Source organism: Coffea eugenioides, unplaced genomic scaffold (genome assembly GCF_003713205.1).
Source record: "Coffea eugenioides isolate CCC68of unplaced genomic scaffold, Ceug_1.0 ScVebR1_3108;HRSCAF=4257, whole genome shotgun sequence".
Taxonomy (NCBI): domain Eukaryota; kingdom Viridiplantae; phylum Streptophyta; class Magnoliopsida; order Gentianales; family Rubiaceae; genus Coffea; species Coffea eugenioides.
The window spans coordinates 308-15,509 of record NW_020863654.1 but is presented as its reverse complement, the minus strand read 5'-3'; the positions used below and the strand labels follow the sequence as shown (position 1 = coordinate 15,509).

Sequence of the window (15,202 nt, the reverse complement as noted above, 5' to 3'; positions counted from 1 at the left end):
GGCCAATAAAAATGATTGGAGCTTGCAATTTCATCAAATTCTAATCAAGAGACTACAATCTTCATTGAGGTATTTATTCTTTTATCTTTTTTCCAACTTTTTCCTTTCTTTAATTTATTAAATTAAATACATGATTTGATGTTTGTTTGTCCCTTGGCTTCGTTTGTTGTTGTTACTGATGTTGTTGAATTTTTGGGGAATCCATGAATAAACATTAAAAAAAATGATTTCTGTGAATGCATGATAATTGTTTGAAAAATGTGAAAAATGAAAAAAATGAATTTCAAGGGCTGTTTTGCTTTATTTTAATTTTTTTTATGTTGTTTTCTTGTCAAATAAAATCATACTTATATTGTAGGAATTGTAAGGAGTGTTGTAGTATAATTTTTATGATTTTTGGTGAAAATTTGAGTATTTTAAAAATAATAAAAATCGTGGCTGTTTCTGGCATTTTGACTATCTTCGAATTGTTTTCTGTACAAACTAAATCCGGATTTGGAATCTACTCGAAAAATCGAGTGAAAATGTGTGTTTTAATAATTTTTGGTGACCGGAAAAATTGCCGGCGATCGGTAACCGGAGGCACCGTCAGCGGTAACCACGGCCACCGACAGAATGTTGTAGGAAAAGTTGCAGAAGTTGATTTCCGAAGCTTTGCATGATAATCCGGAAAATTTGCGGTTCAGCCCCCCCAACTTTTAAATAATTACATTGTGGCCCAAAAGCTTTTGTAATTGAACCAGTCATGTCTCTATTGAGTTTTTATTTTCTTTTTCATATTTTAACTGTATTTCAAGTATGTTGTTTCTGTGATTTGAGGGTGTAATTATATTTTAATAATTTTGATAGATTTATTATTTTGGTTGGGTTTGATAAAATAATTGGAGTTTTTGGGTTGAGATTTGTTTAGTTGGGTTTTGGTATAAAATTTGGATCATTTTATTGGGTTTTAGAAATGGGTTTTGGTTTATTTCTTGTGGGTTTGGGTTGGGCTAAGAAGTCAAAACCCATGTATTTATTTGAGTTGAATTGAGTGATAAAAAAGACGGGCTGCCCATTTCTTTTCCTTGGATTTTCAGTTGGGCTGAGAGGGTTTTCTGCCCAAACAAATAAATAAAATGACCCAATGGCCCATTTCCTTAAAAGATCTGGTTACGAAATTGCAAATCAGTCCCTGTACCCTAGAGCATTTTCTCTATGGCCCTAATGACTTTTATTACTTTCAATTATGTCCCTGTTATAATTGCAAATAGGTCCTTTAATTTTATTTTTCTTTAATTTGGACCCCATATCTTTGTGATAATTGAATTGGATCCCAAAACTTTGTTTATTTTTGCAATTAGATCATTAACAGATTGGATTGCTTAAATAGAAGTTGATTTTCTTCCATAATCATCGATTACACTTCATTTAAGTGTTTCAATTGATTGATTTCATTTTTATTTCCATTTGCTATGATTTATTTGTTATTTAAATTGGTGCCTTGATGATTTTGTTAATTTTGGAGGTAAATAGGGCAAATCCAATTTCCCATTAATTACTACTTCAAGGGAGGTATCTTCTTGTATCATTTTAAATCCTCTTATGTGCTCCAATGTGTTTTATTGGCAATCACATGTTTTGAGTGTTATTCTTTTATTTATTATTATTCTTTTCTTTTTATTATTGTGATTCATTTTTAATTTTATTTATTTAATTTTATTTTATTCTTGATTATTTGAGAAGGCAATTAAATGTCACAATTGTAATAGTTAGGTATTTATTTTAATTATTTATTTTATTTCCCTTTTAGATTGTAGTAGGCTTCCCCCTAATGTAATAGTTAGGGCTTGTTTGCTTGTTTACTTGGTGTGATTTGCGTGCTTCTTGCTACGTGTTACTGTTTTTCTTAGGATATTTGCATCTAGATATTATGCTTACATGTTATGTGTTACGTGCTCTTATGTGTTTATTTATTTTAATTTATACTTTATTTGTTTACTATGTATTGTTAATGCATAACGTCACCACACTAGTCCAACGCTAGTTGTGGCTTCTCCTTCTATTTACTTGCTAGTCCAACGCTAGTAAGGATTTCTAGAAATGGGCTAGTTCAACGCTAGACCCGTATATGGTTCATGCATTAGATTCATTGTTGTATGATATTCATTACATTTTCATGCATATTTTATTTTTTAGGATCTTTTCTCATTTGCATGATATTTTCTATTATATTATCCTCTACCCCTTACCCTCTACATATGTTAATCATATCATTTAGAATTGCATTTTATTTAAGAAATTGTGGAATAAGTTAGTTCATTCGCTTGTTCATATTAGAATAATTATTCTTTGAACAGGAAAATGGGTTATTATGACTTTTTTAGTTTAAATATCCCATTAATCCCTGTATGATAAAATTATGTCACGAGTTTTTGTCTCCCGTACCCATTATGATGCATCCCTATTCTTTGATCACTTATATCTATGTATAGAATTTAATTTGCTTCTTCTGTTTATTTGATTTCATCATTTGCATATTCGTGACTCCTTCAAGGTATTGTTTTGGCCTTCGCAATTAATGCGATTGATACCAAGTAAACCCTTGAATGAACATTTTGTCCCTCTCGATATTTCTATTTGCATCCATGTAGAAAACATCCAAATGTGATAAATTTAAAGGTTAGATTAAGAAAATTTTGACTAAACCACGCAACTAGCTTAGACTAGGTTGAAAGGGTGCCTTAGGTTTGAGTTGATTGAACCTTTGCCTTCCCTTTCTTCAACCGTGACTCCCGAACTCATTTTCTCTTGTTTTCAAAGACCTGGAGTTGTCTAAAAGGGTTTTATATATTTTATTTTTGTTAAAAATATTTTTGGGTGACTTGGTACACCAAAACTCAATATCAAATGGCGACTCCTAATTTTTCTTAAAAATCCTTTTCAGACTAAATTTTGGACCCAAATCGTCGCATTTTTTAAGTCCCATTCTTGGTCCTTTTTCATTTATTTTTTTAATAAAATCACATCTTTTTATAAACTCATTTTATTTTCCCATCGGAAAAATGGGGCGCGACAACTTGGCGACTCCACTGGGGACCGCTAGAGAGTCCAAGCACTTGGTTTAGTTGTTCTTTTCTCTTTTTAACCCTTTTATTTATCATATTTGGATGTTTTAGGTTGCATTTTTCTTTTGTTTTGCATTTCACACTCGTAATCGTTCCTCGTTTTACGTGTATGGGATGAATGGCTTATTTATTTATTTATTTATTCGTATCACGCTTTGCATTTGGGTGGGGGAAAATATCACCGTAGAGCCTCCATGCTTGTTTTAATAATCCCTCCCTTCAAAAGGAAGCACTTCATACGTGCATGCACTACTTTTCACCCTATTTTTATTTTTCTCGTGGGCGCCATCCCACATCTCCTTGTAGGATTAGGATCGATTTCCTTAGGTAGGCGGATGGTGTGCTCTGCGCCCATAGCGATGCTTAAGGGATCACTCAAGCCACCGACCGAAGGTTTTGGGATTGATGACCCTTAATTTTTTGGTCTGAAGGCTTGGGAGCCTGAAACCTTATCGAGTCTAGATGCATTAGTAAGCCAAACCTCATGCATCCATATTAGAAATTACCTAAGATAAGAGTCAACCTATCCAGTTAGGGACACTAAGCACGAGGGGAGGGATTTTACCCCTCTTTCTTTGCTTTATTTACTTTTTATTCTTGTATCATTTATTGTCACAATGTGTTATATGTTACTTGTTGAACTAACCTCTCCTTGTTTTCCCTTTTTCTGCATACACAAACTTTAGAAATAAGAGTCCTAACATGGTACTCGTTTAAGATAAGACCGCCTCTTATATCAAGCATGTTTAAATTTTAGTCAATTGCATATGCATATGTATTGCACATCATTTTAGGCTTACCCTGGCATTTAAAGGGGGCACTTTTAGGTCATATTTCAATTATTTCATTGCATATTTAATCGCTTTAATAAATTGGCATCATGCATCAACTATAGAGGGAATGCCGTATAGGGAATCCCATGTTAGGAATAAACCACCTTATGTCTCGGATATATAATCCAATGAGACTTGCACGTTTATATTTTTTTGTACCATCCGAAGGGGTAGTGCACAAGGTAAGGTGGGATTCGATCCTCTCCGTGTAACGACATTGAGAATGATAGAATAGTTTTTGCACATTAGAATATGAGTCTCTAATAATCATTTTTTGGCCATTTTGTTAAAGTTGGTAAAATTCCTTGCATAAAGGACACTACATTAAAGAAATTCAAAATTGGTTTTCTTGTTGGAAAAATAAATATATTGTGGTCAAATCTTGATTTTAGAAGGTTCATAAACTAATGCATCGCAATGGGAGAGCAATCCATCGATTTTGAATAAATCATCATTTTCATCCATTCCATTTTTTAAATCTAGGATGATTGAGTTATTTTTTTTTTGGGATAGACCATCCATTCCATACAATTTTGTTCATTTTTAATTGCATAAATCATCAATTTCATTCAATCCATTTGATCAATTTATTCATCAATTTCATCTAATATATTTTATCAATTCATTCATTTTATGACAATCAAGTCATTTTTGAATAAATCATTAGCTCTTTTTCATCTATTGGATCAATTCATTCATTTTTTTTTCATTAACTCAATCCATTCATTCATTTTTAGGACAATACAATCAATTTTTGAATAAATCATCAGTTTCATTCAATTCATTTGACTAGCTTTATTTATTAATTCCATTCAATTCATTTGATCAGTTAATTTCTTTTAACGTTTCGATCCAAGTTTCATAAACTAGTCGAGACATTTCAATTCTTTCAAAAATAAGTTTTTCACACTAAATTGATTTTATATATCATTTTATGTGTTGATCGAAACAAGCAATCCATTCGGACTTTGTCCTCATTTTTCAAACAAATGTCTCTTCTCACTCCAATTGGTCAAGTTTTTCAAATCATTTTTTTCACTCAATCAGTTGATCGGATCCATCAGGTCTGGTATGGTGCCTACCCCGGAGGATTGCATTTTTCATGCTAGGCCTACCCTTGGCATAAAAGGGTTCCCCCATAGGACATGCATACCGATTTTGCAGTTTTGCTTACTAACTCTGGGTATTTTTCTTTTATTTTTTCCCCCTCCCTTGCATTTATAAAAATTGTTTCAACAAGATAAAAATATTTTTCCTATATCTGATAATATTTTTGGTCTGATAAATTTTGAGAACTACAAGTATTATTTGATTCTTGGACAGATCCTACAATGAAAACATGAAAGATCCATCTGAAAGTTCTGGGGTAAAGCCTTTGAGAGACTTTATAATTATTTTTCAAAGGGAACTTTCGTTTATTTGATTTGATTATACATTTTGTTCCAAAAGAAAGGAAGACAAAAGCGTATATGTGGGGTTTTGTAGAAGTTTTCTCTTCTCATTTGTATTATAATTCAACGAGAAATTTTTGTTTTAAACTTTTTCAGCAATAAAGTTTTAGACAATTATTGTTTTGTATATAATCATGTACATTTCATTCTTTCTGTTGCTCATTGGAGATTTCATGATGAATTTTAAGAAATAAGACCAAGTTGATTTTTCCTCAACCTCTTGCCTGGAAATTCACAAGAAATAGTGATCCAAACTGTACAATAAGAGTGCCCGGAATTAAAAGAAGCCACTCAAACTGAGAGGCCATCCAAAAGGCCCAATGAGATACCTTTTCTCCTTCACTATACAATCCCTATTTTGCCTACCACTATTTGGCCCCTCAAAAAAAAAAAAAAAAAAAATCAGTCGCATTGATTGATAAATTGTAAATTGGGCCAGCCTTGGTTTGAAAATGTCCATTGTGTCTAAAATCCACATCTGAGTGAAAGCAAAAATGTACATATTTCTTATTTGTTTTGAAAATTTGGAATGATACTTTAGGCTTTCGTTTCTCTATATATACAGATCCTATCATTTGTTTTCCCATTTGAGATAAAAAAAAAAAAAAAAGAATTTCGTTTCAAATAAGAGCCTCAATGATCATGACCTTACATGAAAAGAAATTCCAAATGTCAAAAGAAAATGGATTCTTAATGAGCTATTATTTTCTTGGGTTGTCATGAAGCGTAAGAATGATGTTTTGGCCATCGTTTCTGTAATCTAAACACTTTTATCCCTTGCATCCTCATTTGAGCCTAAATTAGTGGTTCGTTTCAAAAGCACCTATGATCGCACCCGACATTGGGGAAGGAGATTTCAAAAAAAAAAAAAAAAGAAGGGAGAAAATGCTACAAGTTGGGGAAATTTGATTCTACCATCAATATTTGGGCTTTAATTTTGACAAAGAAGAAAAAAAAAAAGAAAAGGGAAGAGTTTTGTCCGCACAAATCGCCTATGTTCCACAGATATGGATGAACAAGGGTCTCCCTCAGTCAGTTAATTCAGATACATGCAAGAAATTTCGCATTAATGAAAGTTTCTTTTCAGGGTTATTGTAAGGAACGGAATAAAAGTCAGGCCCTCTTCTTTTTCAATCAGACATTCTATCCCTAGTTATCCCTTTTGAGCCTTCATCATAAATTATTTCGTTTGGCAACCTCTGAGAATCGCAAACCCCACACTGGGGCAAGTTTGAGTTGAAAAGTTTCAAGAAGTGAAAAGTGATAATGCAACAAAATCAAAAGGAAAAGAGAAAAGAGAACTTCAGTTCAAAAAATAAACTGGGGCAAATTTTGTGAAAATTCAAAAAAATGGCAGAAGGCTGAAAAATCGAAAGAAAATGAAAGAGAAAAAGCCTCAATTGAGCACAAGCTCTGGCAAATTTTGATTTAACCCTAAAATAGAGTTGGCACAATAATGCGATCTCAGATTCTTCAAACCACTTTTGAAATCCGTTTTCAAGCTTTAACTTTTCTAAGCACCCCACCTGACCCCATTACAAAGCCGAAAGTCCTGACTTCTGTTCTTTGCAATGGCCTTGTTGAGAAAATTTCTGATGCCGAAAATTTTAGCTGACTGGGTATGGGGTTGACGCCACGCGCCCTGTGAAAACCCACCAAGTTGAGGGAAAGGAAAAAGAGAGCGAATGCAAAAGAAAAATGTAAAAAGATTTGATGCTGAAAGTCCCTGGTGAATGTTGAGAAAATGCAAACAAATTCTGAGATCTTTGAGTTCAGAATAGGGCAATTTTGGAAAAATGCGATCTTCGGTACAATGTCCTTGAAAGTCTTATTCTTTAACTATCGTTTTCAAGCCACATTACAAGCTCATGAAGTCCATCGCTGACTTATCCTTCATGACAACCCAAAGTGAGGATTATGCTCATAAGAAATCCATCAATCATTTTGTAATCATAAGGGTATAACCAGTTTTCACATGTTTAACTATCGTTTCTACCCATACATAGAGCTTATATGTTGACTAAATTTTCTCAAGAAATAAGAGTGATAAACCATTTGCTTTCACTAAGATGTGATATTGAATGTGTTGGATACAATTTGGAAAAAAAAAAAAGAAAAAGATCCTGATATACCATCTCCGTGAGCCACCTCAAAATCCTGAATAATATCCATTTGATTGGTTCTAAAAGATGAGTTAACAAGAAGGGGACCTTTTTCCCTCAACACCGATCTCAAAATGAGGAAGAGATCTTTTGCAATTTGGTCCTATTTTGAGAGATTTATCATGGAATCTTCTATATGAGTTTGGATATGACATTTAAATTCTTCATTTGACAAATATGGTTTTTATTCACATTGTATGTGATTATTTTGCAACTAAAATAAGCCCAAATTGGGGCAAAATTTTTTGTAATATATCTGTGAGATTTCACCAAATAAATTCAAATTGAGGCAAAATTTTATAATACATTTGTAGGATATGTCCAAGGTCAAGTATATATTTTTCAATTTTTTGATAAGTCAACACTTTGCATGGATCTTAATTGTTATATCATAACTCAAAAAAAAAAAGGCAGAAAAAAGAAAAGAAAAAGAATTTTGAAGATTCAATTGTTTCGAAAAATCCCCCACTTGTGCAGGTGTTTATGGTTAAGATCGAGGAAAAGATACAAGCGAAAATCTTGCAAATTTGGAGAGCTATCATGAATAAAGGAAGGCAATAATGCTACCTTGCAAAGTGGAGATCGGCTATTTTTGCAAAAGAAGTACATACTTCGGTAGCCAACTTGAAAAAAAGGGGAATAAAAAAAAAGGAAAAAAAAAAAAAGAAAAGAAAAAAAAGGGGAATGAAAAAAAGAAAAGAAAAAAGGGAATGAAAAAAAAAAGAAAAAAGGGAATGAAAAAAAAGAAAAGAAAAAAGGAATGAAAAAAGAAAAAAAAAGGGAATGAAAAAAAAAAAGAAAAGAAAAGAGAATGAAAAAAGAAAAAAAAGAAAAAAGGGAATGAATAAAAAGAAAAAAAAGAAAAGAAAAAAGGGGATTGAAAAAAAAAAGAAAAAGAAAAAGAGAGTTTTTCCTTCGATTTTGCAAATTTTGCAATTGAACTCTGGGAGAATTTCATTGGAGATTACATTGCCAAGTTGGGGCAACATCTTATGCTTCGAAATGAAAGTGGTAATACATGCCAAAATCGAGATCCCGTCCTTGCACATTTTGACAAAGGCTCGGCAGAAGAAATCAAATGGATTAAGGAGCACACTGAGTTGCTGTCTCTTATTGATGAAAAAGAGGTTGAATGTTTGTCATGGACAATGCTATCATCAAAGGATGGTTCGTTGGCTATGACAAGAAAGATAAATCTCGCTTATTTGAAATGAGGGATAAGGTTTTGAAGTAAATTCTTCCGATTCAAGAGGAGGATAAAGAAAAGTTTGCTCCAACTTAGCAAGGGCCATTTATTGTTCAAAGAGTGCTATCCGGAGGAACATCCATTCTTACAGAACTGGATAGACAGGTCTTTCCTCTGCCAATCAATTCAGACATGTGTGATAAATTCTTTATCTGATTATGTGATTTTTCTTTTTGAAATACCATCTATGGCGGATCAAAGGCGAGCCTTCTTCTTTTCTCTTTGAACATCTTATCCCTAGTTTTCCCCATTGAACCTCCAGAATAATTTAACCTTTCATTTGATAGCCCTCCTAAAGATTGCAAACCCCATACTGGGGCAATTTTTATCTCCTATTTGTCATAAAAAAAAAAGAAGTCAAAAGCCAAACTGGCGCAATTTTTTCAGTTTTAATACCCCCATACTGGGGCAAATATTGATAGAATGCGGTCTTAGGGTTTTTGAAACCTCTTTGAAGATTTTGCTTTGAAACCTTAACACTTTTTCTACACCCCACATGACCCCATCATCAAAATCATAAATTCCCGACCTCCGCCTTAGTGGTATTTCTAATAAAAATCACTTAATCAAATGGCAATTGATGTCAATACACCTTCACCATTTTTACATGGGAAGGGTTGTCGCGCTGATGCCATCCCTTCTTTAAATACATTTCTGAGTTGATAAATGTCGAAAACCTGAAAGGGTGTCTTCAAAAGAATGAAAAAAAAGAGAGAAAAAAGGGATTGAAAAGAAAAAAAAAAGAAAAAAGAGAAGGATGAAAAAGAAAAAAAGAAGAAGAAGAAGAAAATGAAAACAAAATAAAATAAAAAGGTGTGACCTTTGTGAAAATCCGAAAGGTTAAGGTCATCAAGGTGAGATTTTGGAGCACAAGAGAATCATGAACGAAAAGTGGGTTGCTGATACTTGAGATACTGGCCATTCATTCAAATCTGGTCATTAGAAAAGTTGATTTGTGGTACAAAGTGAGGTATGGCTGACTGATGCTTGAAAATTGAGAAGATTCAAAACAAGTTGCAGCACAACTCTTGAAGAGCAATTTTGACATCAAAAGATCATGCTTGCATGGTTCTCAAGGCCAAAAGGAGCACAAGGAATCACATGGTATTGGTATCATATGATCACTTTTTTTTTTTTGCTTTTTCAAAAGCATGAAAAATATGGCTTTCGTTAAACATGATTTACACTGGGGCAAATATCAAAAGGAGTGAGCTCCAATTTTGGTAATACATTCTAAATCGGCTTTGTGAAAAAAAAAAGAGAGTTTTTTAAAGTCGAGAAGATAGTGACATATGTATGTACCTCTCAAATCTCTTGAAGGGAGAGTTGTTATTGGTATTCTTCAAGTTTTAAAATTCGTCACTTTTGATTTTTTTTCAAAAAAAAAAAAAAAAAAAAAAAAAAAGAAAAAAAAGGGGTGTTTCTTTCATTCCTTCTAAAGTTTGAAAAAGAAAAAAAAAGAAAAAAAAGATTGCAAATCCACCAACTTGAGCAACATGCATTTTAATCTTTCAGTTTGATAGTATTGGACTTGTGTTTTCATTTCTTTCAGTATTTCATTGAATCCGGGTCTATCCCACCAATCTGTTATTTAAAAAAAAAAAAATCAAAAAATCAAAAAATCAAAAAATCAAAATAAAAAAAATTTCAATTAAAAAAAAAAATCAAAAAAGTCAGAAGATCAATTTAATTTCCTGTTGGTGAGTCTCAGCGTCCACCGCGCACCCTTCTATCTCCCCTTCTTGACAATTTAATTTCCTGTTGGAGCGTAATCGCGTCCCTCCGCGCATCAATTTAAATTCCTGTTGGTGAGTCTCAGCGTCCACCGCGCACCCTTCTATCTCCCCTTCTTGACAGATCAGAAGAATCAATTTAAATTCCTGTTGGTGAGTCTCAGCGTCCACCGCGTACCCTTCTATCTCCCCTTCTTGACAAATTTAAATTCCTGTTGGAGCGTAATCGCGTCCCTCCGCGCATCAATTTAAATTCCTGTTGGTGAGTCTCAGCGTCCACCGCGCACCCTTCTATCTCCCCTTCTTGACAGATCAGAATAATCAATTTAAATTCCTGTTGGTGAGTCTCAGCGTCCACCGCGCACCCCTTCTATCTCCCCTTCTTGACAAATTTAATTTCCTGTTGGAGCGTAATCGCGTCCCTCCGCGCATCAATTTAAATTCCTGTTGGTGAGTCTCAGCGTCCACCGCGCACCCTTCTATCTCCCATTCTTGACGATCAGAAGGAATCAATTTAAATTCCTGTTGGTGAGTCTCAGCGTCCACCGCGCACCCTTCTATCTCCCCTTCTTGACAGATCAGAAGAATCAATTTAAATTCCTGTTGGTGAGTCTCAGCGTCCACCGCGCACCCTTCTATCTCCCCTTCTTGACAATTTAATTTTCTGTTGGAGCGTAATCGCGTCCCTCCGCGCATCAATTTAAATTCCTGTTGGTGAGTCTCAGCGTCCACCGCGCACCCTTCTATCTCCCATTCTTGACAAATTTAAATTCTTGTTGGTGAGTCTCAGCGTCCACCGCGCACCCTTCTATCTCCCTTCTATCAATTTAAATTCCTGTTGGTGAGTCTCAGCGTCCACCGCGCACCCTTCTATCTCCCATTCTTGACAAATTTAAATTCTTGTTGGTGAGTCTCAGCGTCCACCGCGCACCCTTCTATCTCCCTTCTATCAATTTAAATTCCTGTTGGTGAGTCTCAGCGTCCACCGCGCACCCTTCTATCTCCCATTCTTGACAAATTTAATTTTCTGTTGGAGCGTAATCGCGTCCCTCCGCGCATCAATTTAAATTCTTGTTGGTGAGTTTCAGCGTCCACCGCGCACCCTTCTACCTCCCATTCTTGACAATTGCATTTGATTTCCTGTTGGAGCGTAACCGCATCCCTCCGCGCATGTTTTTATAGTTGTGACAAGTTACTTTTCTTGACTGTTTTGATTAATAATTGTGCTTTCTCATTCATTTTGTGTTTCATGTTTAGAGATCTAAGAGTTCAAACTTTTTTGACTTTGCAAAGATCACAGTTGGTCAATGCACTGGTTTCATTGTGGTTCACTTGTATTTGAACTACGTTTGACCTGATTCCCGTGGTGGGATACGTAGGCAACTCTACAAGAGTTCGGTCACGTGTTTTGCAACTTTATTGCATCATTTTGTTCAATAATTTCAGCCAAGCGTTGACCTGTTTATTTTAATTCAGGTGCAGTTAGAAGAAACAGGTAAGCGATTTGGTGTCTACGTCTTTGTCTTGACTTTCTTCGAAATTTCAGACAAAGAGGGGCAAGCTGTAGACACCAAATTTTTATCAATTTTAATATTTTCCTCGATTATTTTCTATTTGATGAGTCATTTATTTTCATGTGTATTTTTCTTACATTTGCAGGTTTATTTTAGCAAAAAAGAAGAAACAAAAAAAAAAATCAAAAATAAAAAATAAAAAATGAAAAAAATAAAATAAAAAAAAAGGGCATCATGATGTCTAGTCATCATGATTCCCTGGACATCATGATGTCTAAACATCATGATCCCATCTTTTGACCGAGGAGCAACGGATGGAAATTGAAAAAAAGGCTCCAAAATTGCGTGAGGAGTCCCTGGAGCTCCAACGGACAGAAAGAAAAAGGCTCTCCCGAGCTCTTCTCAGAAGCTCTGAAGAGACGAAGGAAAAAACTGCAGAGAGGTCCTCGGGAGCTCAGGGGACCGAAAAGAAAAAAAACACCCCTCATTTGCTCCCTCTCTCAGGCCTCGGTGCAGAAGGAAAATTTGCAGAGAGGCCCCTGATTCACTCTCGCATCTCTCCCTCTCTCGGACGAAGGCTACGGACAGAAAACAGAGAGGGAAAGAAATTTTTGCAGAAGAGATCCCTAGCTCAATTTCTCTCGGTGGAGCAATGGAACAAAAGAAGGGAAGGAAGAAAATTGCTCCGAGGACCTCGACTGAGGCAGAAGCAGAAAAGAGAAGGAATTTGCAGCAGAGGTCCCTGGATCATCTCCAGAACTCTCTTCCTCTCTCTCGGACTTGTGTAGAAGAAAGGGAAGAAAAAAAAATCTCTCGGCTCTTTCTCTCAGATTCTCCCTCTCGTTTTTTTTAGCAAATAAAACACTCACTCTCAAATTTTCTCTTGGACAGGGCAAGGCCAATAAAAATGATTGGAGCTTGCAATTTCATCAAATTTTAATCAAGAGACTACAATCTTCATTGAGGTATTTATTCTTTTATCTTTTTTCCAACTTTTTCCTTTCTTTAATTTATTAAATTAAATACATGATTTGATGTTTGTTTGTCCCTTGGCTTCGTTTGTTGTTGTTACTGATGTTGTTGAATTTTTGGGGAATTCATGAATAAACATTTAAAAAAAAATGATTTCTGTGAATGCATGATAATTGTTTGAAAAATGTGAAAAATGAAAAAAATGAATTTCAAGGGCTGTTTTGCTTTATTTTAATTTTTTTTATGTTGTTTTCTTGTCAAATAAAATCATAGTTATATTGTCGGAATTGTAAGGAGTGTTGTAGTATAATTTTTATGATTTTTGGTGAAAATTTGAGTATTTTAAAAATAATAAAAATCGTGGCTGTTTCTGGCATTTTGACTATCTTCGAATTGTTTTCTGTACAAACTAAATCCGGATTTGGAATCTACTCGAAAAATCGAGTGAAAATGTGTGTTTTAATAATTTTTGGTGACCGGAAAAATCGCCGGCGATCGGTAACCGGAGGCACCGTCAGCGGTAACCACGGGCACCGACAGAATGTTGTAGGAAAAGTAGCAGAAGTTGATTTCCGAAGCTTTGCATGATAATCTGGAAAATTTGCGGTTCAGCCCCCCGAACTTTTAAATAATTACATTGTGGCCCAAAAGCTTTTGTAATTGGACCAGTCTTGTCCCTATTGAGTTTTTATTTTCTTTTTCATATTTTAACTGCATTTCAAGTATGTTGTTTCTGTGATTTGAGGGTGTAATTATATTTTAATAATTTTGATAGATTTATTATTTTGATTGGGTTTGATAAAATAATTGGAGTTTTTGGGTTGAGATTTGTTTGGTTGGGTTTTGGTATAAAATTTGGGTCATTTTATTGGGTTTTAGAAATGGGTTTTGGTTTATTTCTTGTGGGTTTGGGTTGGGCTAAGAAGTCAAAACCCATGTATTTATTTGAGTTGAATTGAGTGATAAAAAAGACGGGCTGCCCATTTCTTTCTTGGATTTTCAGTTGGGCTGAGAGGGTTTTCGGCCCAAACAAATAAATAAAATGGCCCAGTGGCCCATTTGGCTGAGAAATCTGGTTACGAAATTGCAAATCAGTCCCTGTACCCTTGAGCATTTTCTCTATGGCCCTAAATATTTTGATTTCTTTCAATCAGGTCCTTAATATAATTGCAAATAGGTCCCTGAACTTTATTTTTATTTAATTATGATCCCATATCTTTGTGATAATTATAATTTGCCCCCAAAACTTTGTTTATTTTTGCAATTAGATCCTTAACAGATTGGATTGCTTAAATAGAAGTTGCTTTTCTTCTATAATCATTGATTACACTTCATTTAAGTGTTTCAATTGATTGATTTCATTTTTATTTCCATTTGCTATGATTTATTTGTTATTTAAATTGTTAATTTTGGAGGTAAATAGGGCAAATCCAATTTCCCATTAATTACTACTTCAAGGGAGGTATCTTCTTGTATCATTTTAAATCCTCTTATGTGCTCCAATGTGTTTTATTGGCAATCACATGTTTTGAGTGTTATTCTTTTATTTATTATTATTCTTTTCTTTTTATTATTGTGATTCATTTTTAATTTTATTTATTTTATTTTATTTTATTCTTGATTATTTGAGAAGGCAATTAAATGTCACAATTGTAATAGTTAGGTATTTATTTTAATTATTTATTTTATTTCCCTTTTAGATTGTATTAGGCTTCCCCCTAATGTAATAGTTAGGGCTTGTTTGCTTGTTTACTTGGTGTGATTTGCGTGCTTCTTGCTACGTGTTACTGTTTTTCTTAGGATATTTGCATCTAGATATTATGCTTACATGTTATGTGTTACGTGCTCTTATGTGTTTATTTATTTTAATTTATACTTTATTTGTTTACTATGTATTGTTAATGCATAACGTCACCACACTAGTCCAACGCTAGTTGTGGCTTCTCCTTCTATTTACTTGCTAGTCCAACGCTAGTAAGGATTTCTAGAAATGGGCTAGTCCAACGCTAGACCCGTATATGGTTCATGCATTAGATTCATTGTTGTATGATATTCATTACATTTTCATGCATATTTTATTTTTTAGGATCTTTTCTCATTTGCATGATATTTTCTATTATATTATCCTCTACCCCTTACCCTCTACATATGTTAATCATATCATTTAGAATTGCATTTCATTTA

At 34.1% G+C, this 15,202-nt stretch overlaps 1 long non-coding RNA gene across 1 annotated transcript; it reads left to right on the top strand.

Moving 5' to 3' along the window:
• Window positions 1-265: 265 nt before the first annotated feature.
• On the top strand, window positions 266-14,859 carry LOC113757493. Its single transcript, XR_003466340.1, has 2 exons — window positions 266-1,507; window positions 14,434-14,859. It is a non-coding gene; the product is annotated as an uncharacterized LOC113757493 (long non-coding RNA).
• Window positions 14,860-15,202: the final 343 nt, after the last annotated feature.